The sequence below is a fragment of the Tasmannia lanceolata genome, unplaced genomic scaffold, assembly GCF_043159265.1.
Source record: "Tasmannia lanceolata isolate RefF3 unplaced genomic scaffold, GAP_Taslan_0.1 ptg000019l, whole genome shotgun sequence".
NCBI lineage: Eukaryota > Viridiplantae > Streptophyta > Magnoliopsida > Canellales > Winteraceae > Tasmannia > Tasmannia lanceolata.
In genome coordinates, this window is record NW_027518696.1 from 24864550 (window position 1) to 24869256 (window position 4707).

Here is a 4707-nt window from a genome sequence, read left to right on the forward strand (position 1 = left end):
TGAAACCCTTGTGAAGAAGATAAGAAGAAAAAAAAACGCGGTTTGAAGAAAAAAAAAAACAAAAATTGGCACTAAACTGGACGGAGAAGAAGCAGACGCGTCGTGTAATAGAGGCCGTAGAGGGAGGTTGGGTCGTGGAGGAAGTAGATCCGCCGTGAGGGGCGAGAAGCAGAGACGAGAGGGGTGTGCATTTAAGAAACCCTAGATTTTCGAAGAAGAAAGCTCTTCCGTTAAAAGGATACCTTTTTTCGTTCAAAGTGGCCCACTAAAAACTAGCCAATGGGAAGCTTCTTTTCTCACTTTAGCGCACGAAAGTTTGGTGCGCTCAAGCTCACCAATAGTTCTCTCTCTCTCTCTCTCTCTCTCTCTATATATATATATATATATATATATATATATGAGGAAAAGGATTGTACGCTCAACCGTCTGTAACTTTGGTACGGAAGAGTTTTAAATCGTGTTTTCATTGGTCGAAATTTGGGGCCCACCGTGCGATTGAAAACCCAAAATAACACACCTTCGTATACAGTAGCAGATGGGAGGGAAAAAAAAACCCAAAAAAACCCCATCTTCCACGACAGTAGCTTCTGCGAGGGAAAGGAAACCCAAAAAATCTGCAGATTCTCTCGCTCTCTCTCCGATTCCGGCCGGCCCCAAAAAAACCCACCTTCGTCGACAGTAGCAGATGCGAGGGAAAAAAAACTCATCTTCCACGACAGTAGCAGATGCGAGGGAAAAAAAAACCCAAAAAATCTGCAAGGTCTCTCGCCCTCTCTCCGACTCTGGCCGGCTCTCTTCCTCTCTCCGACTCCCGCGAAGTTCTCTCTCCCTCTCTCCAACAGGTATGTCTTTTTTCTTGTTTTTTTTTTTTGGGTTTAGTTCTATTCTAGGGTTTTTCTTGTTCTCTCTCCCTCTCTCCAACAGGCAAGCCCTCAAGTCCCAAAAAATCTCTGGTCAACCCACCCTTTCCACCACTTACCAAACCTTCACCATTATTTTGATGGTTTTTTGAAAAATTTCCTTCGCTTTGTGAACCCAACAACACTCATTTGAGAAGAGGAGCTGATGATGATGCTGCCTGGTCCATAAAATTTATGTTTGGCTGTTGATACTCGTATCCCCGTCCCAGGAGAGAAGTAAATTTGGAAAAGAAAGATTTATACATGTTCCTAAAAAATTTACATGTTCCTATCTCTTAATGTTGTGAATTTTAATTTGTGGGTTTACTGTTGATCCACCCTATATTTGGAACATCATCATGGGCATCACCTTTAATATTGTGCTGAAGGACATTTCATCATGTTTGAACCAAACATTTATTTTGTTGTGATGGAATGATGATTTTTTATTTTTTTTTGAAAGATGATGGAATGATGACTTCTGCCACTGGTATTTGATGATTATATGGTCCTTACATTTCTATTTGCTTTCTTTAGCTGTGTATGCTTCCATGTCAAGAATCACCATTATAAGAAAATCTTCCTTCACCACATAACAGGCATGCATCTTTTTGGCATAATCTGTTCAGACTCATAATTTGTTCAGACAGTTCCTTTTCTGTTTATTCTTCTATTTGAATCTTCAACTCTTAATTACCAAAATTTATAGACACATTATTTATCAGGTCCTTATTATAGTTGTTGATTTCTTTATGAACAGGTATCTGTCAAATGCTGATTCGCCACCAAACTGCGAATCATTGCCAATGAACCAGGTGCGCAACTCAAAGCTGGAAAATAACTGTTTCAAGTCACACCCACATGCATCACATTTGAAGAGCCCGAATTTGGTGAAGGAAGGCTTTATTCTGTAGGATGATATCAAAATGGAATAACTCAGTTATGTTTATGTAGAAAGTTAATTTATGTGTTTATTGTGGCATATGATGGAATTCTAGATTCCTTTGACCTTGTATTCCATTTTACATTCTGTTCAAAAGTGAATTATTTTTAGACATCTTTCTATAGCTGATTTTGTTGATTTTTCTTAGTCGGTTGCATTGACACAATTCCATCGATGGATGCAGTTTATGCTATTTTCGGAAGTGTGGTATTGTCCAATAAACCTTTTGACTCCCTTCTAGTGTTTTGTTGGGTAGTTTTATGTAGTTTCTCATGCACTGAAACTGAGTAATGTTGAACCTTCTTGAAACAGCTTATGCTCAACTGTGGGTTCTTTGTGTTCTTGCTCTGACAGCCGAATGGTTTTAGTGTTTGTATTACAAAAATGGGTGCCCTTGGTTCATTACAATGCTACTTTCTTTTTAGTGGTTTGATGAGTAAATACCAAATAACTGAGTACTTACAAAACTACTTTGAGGAGTCCATGTTTAAGAATGGCTGTATTAAGAATAGTCACAAGAAATGCAAAGTAAGGTGGGTGGTTTCCATCAATTTTCCGCTGGTGGAAGAGGAAACGACCGTGAGAAAGAACCAAAAAAAAAAAAAAGAGAGTAGAGAATGTAGGTTGAATCCACCCTGGATGGCAACAAAACAAGCAATCAAGGTGTATTTGACAGAAAAATGCCCACATTTAGGCCCTACTCGTTTTGGGATTGTGGCAACCGATTGTCAGTTAATTTTGAGCCCAAAAATAGGTTGGAGGCTGACAATCGGTTGTCATAATATCAAACGAACAGGGCCTAAGAATTTTAACGGCTAGAGAAATTTACTTAGACCACATGAAGCAAAACATAAATGAGAAATTTACTAGTAAGGCCATCCCCGTTACCTTTTCCCCAAAACCACCGGAGCAAATGAATTTCTAGTTGGCCATGATAATAATGTGCAAATTTCCAAACCAACTCATGATGATTGAAACATATGGACGTCAAAATACCAAAACAAGCAAAATACCCTCATAACAGAAAAAAAAAAAAAAACAAAAATACATTTAGATGTATTTATATGTCGTTGATTGCTTGTTGAAATGCCCGATAGAGCTCCGCAGAGAACCCAATTCCTCCTTCAAACTCATGGTATTTAGTATTTACAAACAATTTCATACAACCGAGGTCCTCCATACTCTTCACTGAATGTACTGCCTTGTCTCTAACACGGACACTCACCTGCATAAAATCCGATAAATATAGAACACCAGTATCAATATATTTTTTCTTTTGAAACTCACCAGTATTCAATAATTTAGCGATTAAAAAAAAATGATAGAGACACATGCAGATCTAATGCGACGAAAATAAGAACCCTAGAAAAAAGACATAATCGAAAATAGATCAGAAAATAGCCAAACTTACCTGGGATTAAAGATCAGTAAAGATCGATCCCTTTTGAAGGTCCAAGAAAGGGAAATTGAGATCAGATCTTGTCGCTTTTACGAGAATCCGGTGGCACCCGCCGGAGAAGGACGAGCAGCGTCGGAGAGAGAGAGAGTAGAGTCGGAGAGAGAGAGTAGAGTCCGAGAAGGAGGTTTTGGGTTTTCCTCTTCTCACAGTAGAAAGGGGTTTTGGGTTTTTCTCTTCTCCTCTTGTCTGTAGAAAGGGGTTTTGGGTTTTGTTTTCTTTATACCCAAAAAAATGGAAAACAACATACCTGTGAGTTGAAGCCGGTGGCGCCCGTCGGAGAAGGAGGTGGCGCCCGCCGGAGAAGGACGAGCCGCGTCAGATAGAGAGAGAGTAGAGTCGGAGAAGGAGGTTTTGGGTTTTCCTCTTCTCACAGTAGAAAGGGGTTTTGGGTTTTTCTCTTCTCCTCTTGTCTGTAGAAAGGGGTTTTGGGTTTTGTTTTCTTTATACCCAAACAAATGGAAAACAACATACCTGTGAGTTGAAGCCGGTGGCGCCCGTCGGAGAAGGAGGTGGCGCCCGCCGGAGAAGGACGAGCCGCGTCAGATAGAGAGAGAGTACAGTCGGAGAAGGAGGTTTTGGGTTTTCCTCTTCTCACAGTAGAAAGGGGTTTTTGATTTTCTCTTCTTCTCTGGTCTGTAGAAAGGGGTTTTGGGCTTTGTTTTCTTTATTTCGACGCACGACGATTTGCGTGGGCCCAATGACATTTTTCACTCTACCGCACCAATTTTACAAACGCTCGACCGTATAATCCTTTTCCTCTATATATATATATATATATATATATATATATATGTGTGTGTATGTGTGTGTGTGTGTCTATGCATATATATATTCATGAAAAAATTGAGGGTAGAGGGTTGAGCCAAGTTTTGTATTAAGAGCGTTGAAGGAGGAAGGGGGTCAATGTTCGAGGGTCGAGGCGCTAGGGTTTTTATTAAAAAAGTGCGGGTTCTGCTTTCATATAAAAAAGTTAAGAAGAAAATACGTTTAAAGGGAAAATATACAGGATTCAGATTTCAAAAGAGACAACGATGAATCGGATTCACCCGAAAAAACAGGATTCATGCAGGACACGGCTACGACAAGAATCCGGGTGTGTCCCACGTGAATCCATGTTTGATTCGGATGCGGAGACGTGTCGACATAGATTCAACAAAGTGGGGCAAAGAATCCATTCAACATAGCTTCTGGCGTATTGGTTAGTGTGAAACTACCAGTTTACTCCAAAAGCTTAAGCTGTTGGAGAAGGCTTTATTTAATCTTTTATACGTTAACACTTTATTTAATCTTTTATACGTTAACACTCCCCCTCACTTGTGACCCCTTTTTCTAGGGTTGGCCTACATGTGGCACATGTGGCCCCTTTTATGAGTTTGGCCATTGCATGTGGATTTTGCCATCAAGGA

General features: G+C 40.0%; 1 long non-coding RNA gene across 1 annotated transcript; it reads left to right on the top strand.

Annotated features, from left to right (window-relative positions):
* Positions 1-376: 376 nt before the first annotated feature.
* LOC143853404 (uncharacterized) lies at positions 377-1964 on the top strand. Its single transcript, XR_013237108.1, has 2 exons — positions 377-842; positions 1660-1964. It is a non-coding gene; the product is annotated as an uncharacterized LOC143853404 (long non-coding RNA).
* The last annotated feature ends 2743 nt before the right edge of the window (positions 1965-4707 follow it).